Source organism: Panthera leo, chromosome F3 (genome assembly GCF_018350215.1).
Source record: "Panthera leo isolate Ple1 chromosome F3, P.leo_Ple1_pat1.1, whole genome shotgun sequence".
NCBI classification, from domain to species: Eukaryota; Metazoa; Chordata; class Mammalia; order Carnivora; family Felidae; genus Panthera; species Panthera leo.
In genome coordinates, this window is record NC_056696.1 from 63,666,737 (window position 1) to 63,677,012 (window position 10,276).

The 10,276-nt window shown below is 48.5% G+C and overlaps 2 non-coding genes across 2 annotated transcripts; one reads left to right on the plus strand and one right to left on the minus strand.

Annotated features, from left to right (window-relative positions):
• Nucleotides 1-367: 367 nt before the first annotated feature.
• On the minus strand, nucleotides 368-439 carry TRNAE-UUC. Its single transcript has one exon. It is a non-coding gene; the product is annotated as a tRNA-Glu (tRNA).
• Nucleotides 440-6,185: 5,746 nt separating this feature from the next.
• TRNAV-CAC lies at nucleotides 6,186-6,258 on the plus strand. The gene has a single exon. It is a non-coding gene; the product is annotated as a tRNA-Val (tRNA).
• Nucleotides 6,259-10,276: the final 4,018 nt, after the last annotated feature.

Consider the following 10,276-nt stretch of genomic DNA (forward strand, 5'->3'; position numbering starts at 1 on the left):
ACACCTCTCGCATGTACCTTAGGGTTTCAATGAACAGGGAAAAAATTACATCCATTACTAAAACCGTACCTATGCCAATCAAACCGTAATAGATGTGAGAGTCATTTGATAGAACTCGTTTCATGTAGAAATTTTCTTAGATGGAAAAAACAAATCCATAATTCCCAATAGAGTGAGGCAGAGGCGAGTTTGGCTAGGCTTAGAGGAATTTTTCATTCTTCACATACACCCCGTGTACCCCATTCCCGTGATATTGACACACCTCGGGACAGGATGGCATGTGAGGTGCGCGCACGTGAGCCTTGGTCAAAACCGAGTTGTTGGCGGCAACAGCAGAATGTCGGTGGGGATCAGAAAGAAAACAGGCTTCCCTGACCGGGAATCGAACCCGGGCCGCGGCGGTGAAAGCGCCGAATCCTAGCCACTAGACCACCAGGGAGCGGTGCTCAACAAACGTAAGTAGCGCCTTCTGGAAAAGGAGCTTAGGACTGATTCTGTGTCTTGGAATTCGGGGGGGATGTCCGGGAAATGTCCTTGAAATTTTAAATAACCTTTAAATGTGGGTTTCGTAACAGAGTCCATTGGAACCAGGGCGCCTGCGTATGAGCAGAGAAGACACCAGCAACATTCGTGTCCACCTTCCTCGTGGCGCATTTGTACCTAGCATTTGCTACCTTTGATGAACACAGAATTCGGGATGGACCCACTGCCGCAATGGGAGTTCAGAGACTTAAGGCGAGTGCACAGTAAGCACGTTGTCTTGGTGACAGAATAAACTGACCTGCCAGCCCCGAGGCCACGCTTTCCTTTCCAAGCAGAATTTGCTTCAAACGCAAAAAGAAGGTTATGGCGTTCTAAGCAAAAAGACCAAAGACCAAATAATCCTATCATATCCTTTCTTCCCTCACTTCCTGTATTAGCCAACTGCTTAGGGGGGAAAGGATGACACAGAAGGAAAGGTGAAGACAGCACAAGCCAGAGTTCCTTTTCCTTCCAGTCCTTCCTTCCATATCAGCAAGCTGAAGGCAGAAAATGGCGGTAGGATGGGCATATTCAGGAGTAAAATAAAAACAGTTAAATCTGTGCAACATGTTCTGGGAATGCGGGGAGAGGGGACCCCCCTCTTACACTGCTGGTGGGAATGCCAACTGGGGCAGCCACTCTGGGAAACAGTATGGAGGTTCCTCAAAGTTAAAAATAGAACTACCCTGACCCAGCAATTGCACTACTAGGTATTTACCCAAGGGATACAAAAATACAGATTTGAATGGGCACATGCACCCCCATGTTAATAGCACTATCAACAACTGTGGAAATTATGGAAATTTCCAAACTATGGAAAGAGCCCAAATGTCCATCGACAGATGAATGGATAAAAAAGATGTGAGATATATATATATATTATATATATATATATATAATATATATAATATATATATGTATTTATATATGTAATATATAATATATTGTATATTGTATTATATACAATATAATGTAATTATATATGTATTATATACATATATAATATGTATTTATAATGTATTTATAATGTAATTATATATGTATTATATACAATATAATGTATTATATATGTAATATATAATATATATATAATATATATATGTATTCATATATATTTATATTATATATAATATTTATATTATATAGATTATATATTATATATAATTTATATTATATATAATATAGATATTTATATTTATATTTATATAAACAATGGATTATTAGTCATCAAAAAAATGAAATCTTGCCAGTAGCAAGGATGTGGATGGAGCTAGAATGTATTATGCTAAGGGAAATAAGTTAGAGAAAGACAAATACCGTAGGTTTTCACTCATATGTGGAATTTAAGAAACAAAACGGATGAACATAAGGGACGAGAGGGGAAAAAAAGAGAGGAAGGCAAACCATAAGAGACTCTTAAATACAGAGAACAAACTGAGGGTTGCTGAAGGGAAGGTGGGGGGGAGGCGGGATGAGCTAATTGGGTGATGGGTACTAAGGAGGGCCTTGTGATGAGCACTGCGTATTGTATGTAAGTGATGCATCACTAAATTCTACTTCTGAAACCGATATTGCACCATATATTAACTAACTAGAATTGAAATAATTTTTTTTTTTAATTCATGTGCGTGATTCTGGTGATTCTGCCTATGAGTTAAACGCTTTTGTATTTGCACTGCCAACCAAAACCAAATCCGGACTTAGTTAAGGAGACACTTCTCAAAAAAGACTACCGCAATAGAGAGAATGCTCCAATCTCAGAAATCTGCAAATATCTCAAAATCAAACAGCAAAGGGCGTTTCTGTCATAGGGTGAGGTAAGCAGAGCTTAGCAGAAACTTTTAAGGGGAAGTTGAGGCAGCAAGGGAGAGTGAACAGAACACGATGATGCTGCAGTTTCCCAGGAAACGTGTTTCCCTTTGGTCACCCGATTGTCAGGATCAGCTAGTAAATGGGACATGTTCTGCATAGGGGTGCCTGCTCAATCTTGGGGACACGTCAAAGTCCAAGGACCTACGGGGAGGAGAGAAGCTTGACCATAGGAGCTCAAGATAAAGCAGAAGAGGGGCACCTGGGTGGCTCAGTCGGTTAAGTCTCTAACTTCAGTTTAGGCCATGATCTCCTGGTGGGTGAGTTTGGGTCCCGCGTCGGGCTCTGTGCTGACAGCTCAGAGCCTGGAGCCCGCTTTGGATTCTGTCTCCTCCAACTCTCTCTGCCCCTCCCATGCTCATGCCCTGTCTCTCAATAATAAATAAATGTTAAAAAAATTTTAAGAAAAAACCAGATGAAGTAGAGGATAAGAAATGGGCCTTGTACAATATAAAGATGACATGTAACATTTGTGCAAATCATTTTAATTTTTCTTCACACAGAACGACATTAAATAGCAAGTAAAAACGACACCACGACAGGTTGGGAGGGAGGCCATGGAACAAAGGGAAAAGCTTTATATTTCACTACCTTTCACGGCCCTTTTCCTGCCGCTTTCTGCACAAGGCCTAAGAGCTCAGGAAGCCCAGGCTGCAACTCCCAGCCAGGCGTCGGGCTGGACCCTGGACCCGGTTGATCGCTCTTTTTGCTTCGCCTGTAGGATAGACGCCAACAGAGGGCTCCTTGCGATCGCCTACTGCCCTCTCCAGCAGCAGGAGCCAGGCAGGCAGGCCTCTGGCCTGAGCCCGCGGTTGGATTTTGCTGACCCACCGCTTCCGCAAGGCCAAGCCTCTGCTCTGCTCTGCCCACTCCCACACGTGGGCCCCACACCCCCCAGGCCACCTCTTCGTCCCCAGTGGGAAGAGGGGCTGTCTATGACCACCTTCCACAACCTTGTGGACTTGGGAGGGGGAGGGGTGGAAAGCCCGCAGTGTTTCTGGCATTTCCACCTTGTGTGACTCCTATGCTGGTCTCTCAGAGCTAGAGGGAGAGAGAAAGAATCCCAAGCCGGCTCTGTGCTGCCAGCACGGAACACAATGCGGGGCTTGAACCCACAAACCACAAGATCATGACCTGAGCTGAAACCAAGGGTTGGGCGTTTAAGCAACTGAGCCACGCAGGCGCCCCTACTTTTAAAATATATTTCAGGGTTATAGGTTAAAATATATTTCAGTCGGTTAAGCGTCCGACTTCGGCTCAGGGCATGTTCTCACGGTCCATGAGTTCGAGCCCCGCGTCGGGCTCTGTGCTGACAGCTCAGAGCCTGGAGCCTGCTTCAGATTCTGTGTCTCCCTCTCTCTCTGACCCTCCCTCGTTCATGCTCTGTCTCTCTCTGTCTCTAAATAAATAAACATTAAAAAATTTAAAAAAAAAAAGATCTATTTCAGAAAGAAGTTAATGAAACTAGCTTACAGAAGAGGGCTTCTAGCTTACAGAAGAGGGCTTACAGAAGAGGTTGCCGAGAAGCTGTTATCATCAGGCTGAGGGCTGGTGGATGGGAATTCCCTCCCCCGCCCTGGCACCCCCCTCCCTCAGTCCAAGGGAAGGGTCCCTTCAAGCCAGCACGGGGTCCAGCCTAATTCTCGACCTGGGTCTCGACTCTGGGTAAAAGAAAGAGTGGCTTTCAGCCGGAGCGGGGCTTTGGGAGACATGAAGCGAAGTGCTGGGCTCCCGATGACTTCCGCGTCTGGCTTTTGCCATCACCCGAGTCCGTCCTGCTACCAGGCTCTGGATCACAGCGCTGGGCCCTGGGCGGTGCCGAGGGCCGGTGCTGGGCCCAGCAGGGCCGAGCGTGAAGTACAGCCTTCCCTCCCTGCGGCGAGCGCCTGAACAAGACAAGACCTACCTGGGAAGCCCTGCCCGCGACCGCACGTGGCACCGTTGGCGGCCACCTTCAGCTTTGAACTCAGGTTGGCGGGTGCGATCCTGTCCCTGGACAACCTTTTCTGAGGTGACCATCCTGTAACCTCATCCTGAGTTGACCTGCCCCCTACGTTTCAACCTGCCTTCGTTCGTTCTCCAACTTTCTGAGTCTTAGTTTTGGTCTCTGCCGAGGGCCCCAACTCCTTCCTGGCCCCGAGTGAAAGAGAGAGAAGGTGCTAGCATCTGTCTGACTTAATAGTCAGTGTTATAAAATAATGAGGCCCCGCCCAAATGCGTAGGCAATGTGATACTGTGACATAACGAGAAATGTATACTTTGGTCTTCATCCCAGGCTCCGGGCCAGAGCTCCTAAAACTCTTGTAATTTTCTAAGAAAGAAAAGTGCTAGGAAAACAAACAAACAAAAAAAAAAAACCTGCTTCGGATTCTGTGTCTCCCTCTCTCTCTGCCCCTCCCCTGCTTGTTCACTCTCTCTCTGTCTCTCTCTCTCTCAAAAATAAACAAACACTTAAAAAAAATTCTTTTTAAAGGTGCTAGGAGCATCTTTTGTTCTAACATTTGCTCTTTGACCTGGTTCCTGTCACAGAGCTCCTAAATCCCTTGGAATTTCCCGGAGAGGCGTCTGTCATGTTTTAATGGGGTGATTCTTGGTGGGCTCCTGGATAGTCTCAGGATGGGGGTCCAGTCACCAGAAAAACCATTATGATTAAAAGTTTGGGGGGCGCCTGGGTGGCTCAGTCGGTTAAGTGTCCGACTTCGGCTCAGGTCATGATCTCAGGGTCTGTGAGTTCCAGCCCAGAGTCAGGCTCTGTGCTGACAGCTCAGAGCCTGGAGCCTGTTTCAGATTCTGTGTCTCCCTCTCTCTCTGCCCCTCCCCTGTTCACGCTCTCTCTCTGTCTCAAAAATAAATAAACGTTAAAAAAAATTTTTTTTTTTTTTAAAGTTTGGACATTTCAGTGACACCCCCCACCACCACCACCACTCTGGAGAGAGGCTGGAGACTGAGTTAATAATGGGTCATGCCTCCTTGATGAAGTCTGCAAAAGATCCCTTAGGGAGGGGGTTCAGGGAGCTTGGGGAACACAGGGAGGGCCCGGAAAGGGCAACAAAGCCCGTATCTATGCCCCTTCTCCCGCACCCCTCCCTATGCATCTCTTCCGTCAGGCTATTCTTGAGTTGCATCCTTTTATAATAAAGGGACACTCTGGTAAGTAACCTGTTTTCCTTAGTTCAGTGAGTCATTCTAGCACATTGTCAAATCCCAGAAGGAGGTGGTGGGAACCTCCGGTTGGTCAGAAGCACAGGTGACAGCGTGCCCTTGTGATATGTACCTGAAGGGGGGCAAGGGGTGTCAGGTGGGACCGAGCCCTTAACCTGGGGGATCTGACGCTGTCTCTGCGAGCATCGTGTCAGAATTGAGCTGCTGTCCCAGGCTGGGAGTGGGGAGGCCTCCCACCCAGGTGGGGAGCGGACAGGAAGTGTTTGAGCAGAAATGAGACTCCCAGGAGGAAAGACATAGGAAAGAGAAAACGGAGTTTTCCTGCCTAAGTGCCTTCTAAGTTGCGTGCTGGGCGAACATCAAGTATATTTGTATTGTTTCGAATAGAAGCTGGCTTTCCTTACCCTGGCCAAGTCCGTCACCTGTCCCTTCCCACCTGTAGTTACCGCACGTCGCCAGCGCGGCCAGCATCCGCGGGGCAGACTGCGACTCTCCACCCCGGCGACACCTGCCGGGGCCCGCTGGGCCGGGGGCTCCCGGGGGAGGCGCGCTCGGGTTCACCGCGGCCGGCCGGCCAGCGGCTCCCAGCCGTAGAGCTTCAAGACGGATTTCCAGGCACCCGCTGCCGTCCGGTTTCCGTAGTGTAGTGGTTATCACGTTCGCCTCACACGCGAAAGGTCCCCGGTTCGAAACCGGGCGGAAACAACCGTACTTTTTTTTTTTTTTTTTTTTTAACAAACCCCCACCCCACCCCCGTCGGGAGTCCTGCGGAGGAATCCGCCGAGCCCGCGGGGACACTACCGGCGCCCGGGAGCCGGCGGCGGGTGGGCAGGTGGCTCGGCCCCGCGCGGGTCAGCAGGCACCGCCGCAGCCCTTCGGCGCGCTCCGCTGCGGGGTCCTTTTCCGGCCGGGAAAGGGAGAGTTCTTGGCTGCTCAGCGAGCGAAGCCCCTCGGTTCCTTTGCGGACCCCCGATGAGCAGGTTGTGCCTCGGACCCTGCTCGGTTCCGCCCCCTGCTCGGTTCCGCCCCCTTCGGCTGGGGCCGCGGCGGTCGCGCCTCCTGCGGACAATCTGCCAAAGCTGTGCGGGGACCCAGCCAGTGCTTGGCGACGGTCCGGCTCTCGGGTGCCGGGATCCAGGAGCCGGGCCCCCAGCCCAACCTGCCTTCACTGGGCTCTCTCCCCCATGGGTCCCCCGCCGGTTCTCAGTCGACGACAGCGATCTCCTCCCTCCCTCTTCTCTGCCCCTCCCCACGGGGATCCTAAGGCCCTCGGTTCTCAACCAGGTGAAAAGGAGACATTTTCTTCTCATTAAAGAGTTATGCTCGCCATCCAACCCCTCCCTCAGACACCTCACCAGGGAAGACAGAGGAGTAGCACATGCTCACACGAAAAGGTGTTCGACGTGGTTAACCAGAGAAACGCAAATCAAAAACACGCTGGGATTTCACTAGACGCTGTTATTAACGCCTGCCGTATCAGGCTGTCCAGGATGCAGAGGAATCGATACACTCGTACGTGTTGGTATGAATGTAAAAGTCCACTTTGCAGTTTCTTTGAAAGTTAAACTGCTAAAATACGACTGAGCCATTCCAATCCCCGGTATTTACCAAGCAAAAAGAAAATAAATGCCCATATGAAGGCTTGTCTACAAATGTTCATAGCAGCTTTATCTGTAATAGCCAGAAACTGGAAACAACCCAAATGCCAATGAGCAGATGAAGGTAAATTGTGGTATCCCCATGCAAAAGAATACTCCTCAACCCCTCCGCGAAAAGGAATGAACTAGTGATACAACATGGACCTCAAAATAATTAGGCCGAGTGAAAGCCCCACCAAAAAAGAGGGTTAGAGGAGTCCATTTGTGTAAAATTCTAGAAAATGAAAACTATAATGACAGAAGCAGATCAGAGCTTGCTTGGGAAATGGGAGGATAGCAGGTGATAAGGATGAAAAGGGGGCCCGGAGGTGCCTAGGTGGCTCAGTCGATTAAGTTTCGGACTCTTGATTTCAGCTCAGGTCATGATCTCGCAGTTCATGGGTTCAGCCCTGCATCAGGCTCTGCACTGTTTGGAATTCTCTCCCTCCCTCTCTCTGCCCCTACCTCTCTCTCTCTCTCAAATGTATTTTGTGTATTTTTATTACTTTTTTAATGTGTATGTATTTCTTTCAATTTTATTTTTAGGTGTATTTATTTATGTTGAGAGAGGGAGAGGGAGCACATGAGCAGAGGAGGGGCAGAGAGAGGGGAAGAGAGAGAATCCCAAGCAGGCTCTGTACTGTCAGCACAGAGCCCGATGTGAGATCATGACCTGAGCTGAAATCAAGAGTCCAAAGCTTAACTGATTGAGCCACCCATGAGCTCCAAAATAAATAAACTTTAAATACATAAATAAAAAGGGGCCCACAGAAATTTGAAGGGGGTGATGAATATGCTCATTGTCTTAACTGTAGCAGATCTATATTGTGACTTTCATTGGCCATAGGCACCTGGACGTTGTAGGCCACTTCCTTCATAAAAACTATTTTTTTAAATATTAAAAACCTTTCGGGGTGCCTGGGTGGCTCAGTGGGTTGAGCATCTGACTTGATTTCGGCTCAGGTCCTGAGCTCCGTGCTGAGTATGGAGCCTGCTTAAGATACTCTCTCTGTCTCTCTGTTTCTCTCTCTCTCTGCCTCTTTCACCTGCTCATGCGGTCTCATTCTCTCTCTCTAAAATAAACAAAACAAAAACAAGGGGCACCTGGGTGGCTCAGTTGTTGAGCATCCAACTTCAGCTCAGGTCATGATCTCACGGTTCCTGAGTTCCAGCCCCGCATCGGGCTTTGTGCTGACAGCTCGGAGCCTGGAGCCTGCTTCAGAGTCTGTGTCTCCCCCTCTCTCTGTCCCTCCAGTGCTCATGCTCTCTCTCTCTCTGTCTCTCAATAATAAATAAGCTTAAAAAAAAAGTTTGTATGAAACAAGAATATATATTCACAACATTAATTAGTTCTTGGGCGGACCTCAGGTACAGTGTTAATCTCAATTCATTGTCCTCTATCCACATGGATGGGTACAAAACTCTTTATTTTTGTCTTAATCTTCTTTCCTTTATCCCTATTCCTTACTCCCACCCCCTCTAATGTGTTTGATATGTATCTTGGATTTGTATGTATCCTTGTAAAGTGTGCAGTTGATAGGTGTGTAACACTCAGCGCTGTAACTTTAGGGTCTACCCACGTGGTTGTACGCACATTTAGTCCTTTGTTTCCAACTACTGTAAATAATTTTACAGTGAGCACCCACCCATTTTACTGTCCCTTCCCCCATGATGGATACCAGGCTGTCACGTACTCCTTGCTAGGACAAACAATGCCGTCATACATTCTTTATTAAATAAATATTTATAGAGTGTCTAAGTGCCAGGTACTGTTCTAACCCCTGGGGATTCGGTAATGACAACGAGAGACAAAAACAAATCCCTGCCTGCATGGAGTTTACGGTCCAGTGGGTGAGACAGACAATGACAAGATCAAATATATAGTATGCTCGGTGATAACAAATACTAAGAGGAAATAGAGGGCAGCAGAATAGGAAGTGTCGGCGATATGCGTGTGTGTGGGGGGGGGGGCATGGGAAGTTTTAGACAGCACGGCCAAGGAAGGGGTCCTGAGAATGTGACTTTTGAGTTAAAACCTACAAGAAGTGAGGAAACTAGCCCTGTAGATAACTGGATGCCCAGCTTCCAGCAAGCGCAGCAGCAAGTGCAAAGGTCCTGTGGCAGGCGCTATTGTATTCTGGAAATAGCAAAAAGAGCCCTGTAAGTGGATCAGAGTGAGCTAGGGGGCAGTAGAATTCCCTGTGAGACATATTAAGAAATTTGGCTTTTGCTTTGCAAGCTTGGGAAATGCATGTCCCTGCAATGCACAATAGGGCGGAGAATGGATATACGGCCATTGCGGCTGTACATGGCGAAACAGCAGCCAAACAGCAGCACGGAGGGAATAACTACAGCTCCCTCAGTGGCCCTGCTTTCTTCTCTATCCTGAGCCCAAAGTGGTCGACTGCTCTTCTTCACCCTTGTTCCAGACCAACTAACCTAGCATTCCTAGGTTACCCATTCCGCTAGCTGCTTTCTGAGTAGACGCCAGAAACCCGGGCCAGTCGGGGAGAAGGGCAAATTCCTCAGAGCTTTGTGCACCTTGAAATGAGTCCCTCCCTGTTGGTCAGAATATTTCAGGGCTTTATGGAGAGCACAAAGAATTAGTAGGGCGATAGGCCTGTGCTACCCAGACTGGTCAGCATCTTCCGAAGTCTGATCCTTGGTGGAATGCAGAAGGGAAATTCGGGGGGCAGGGACACAGACCTTCTTTGCGGGAGCAAACAAGTCCCCTCTCTGCCGTCAGGCAGAACCCAGGCTGCTGTCGCCCCAGGTCCGAGGAAAAGTGTGATGAGCCTTCTGCGGAGTTTCAGGATAGAATCCGCGAGGCTTGCTTAGAAATAAGAAAATGGCTGGGTCGCGTGTGTTTTGGGCCTGAAAAGGGTAGTCTGCAGGTCAGCATAGACAGTTAGTTAGGCTCTGACAGGACACCCGGAGGCCAGCAACAAAGAAGTCGTGGCCAGCTGTGGGAAGGTCTGAGGCCTGTCCGGGAAACACTCCCCAGGAAGCCGGATCAAACCAGACAGGCCCAAGATGGCGGATGCCAAGACAGGAAACCCCTGACCAAATTACGAAGCAAAAGTGCA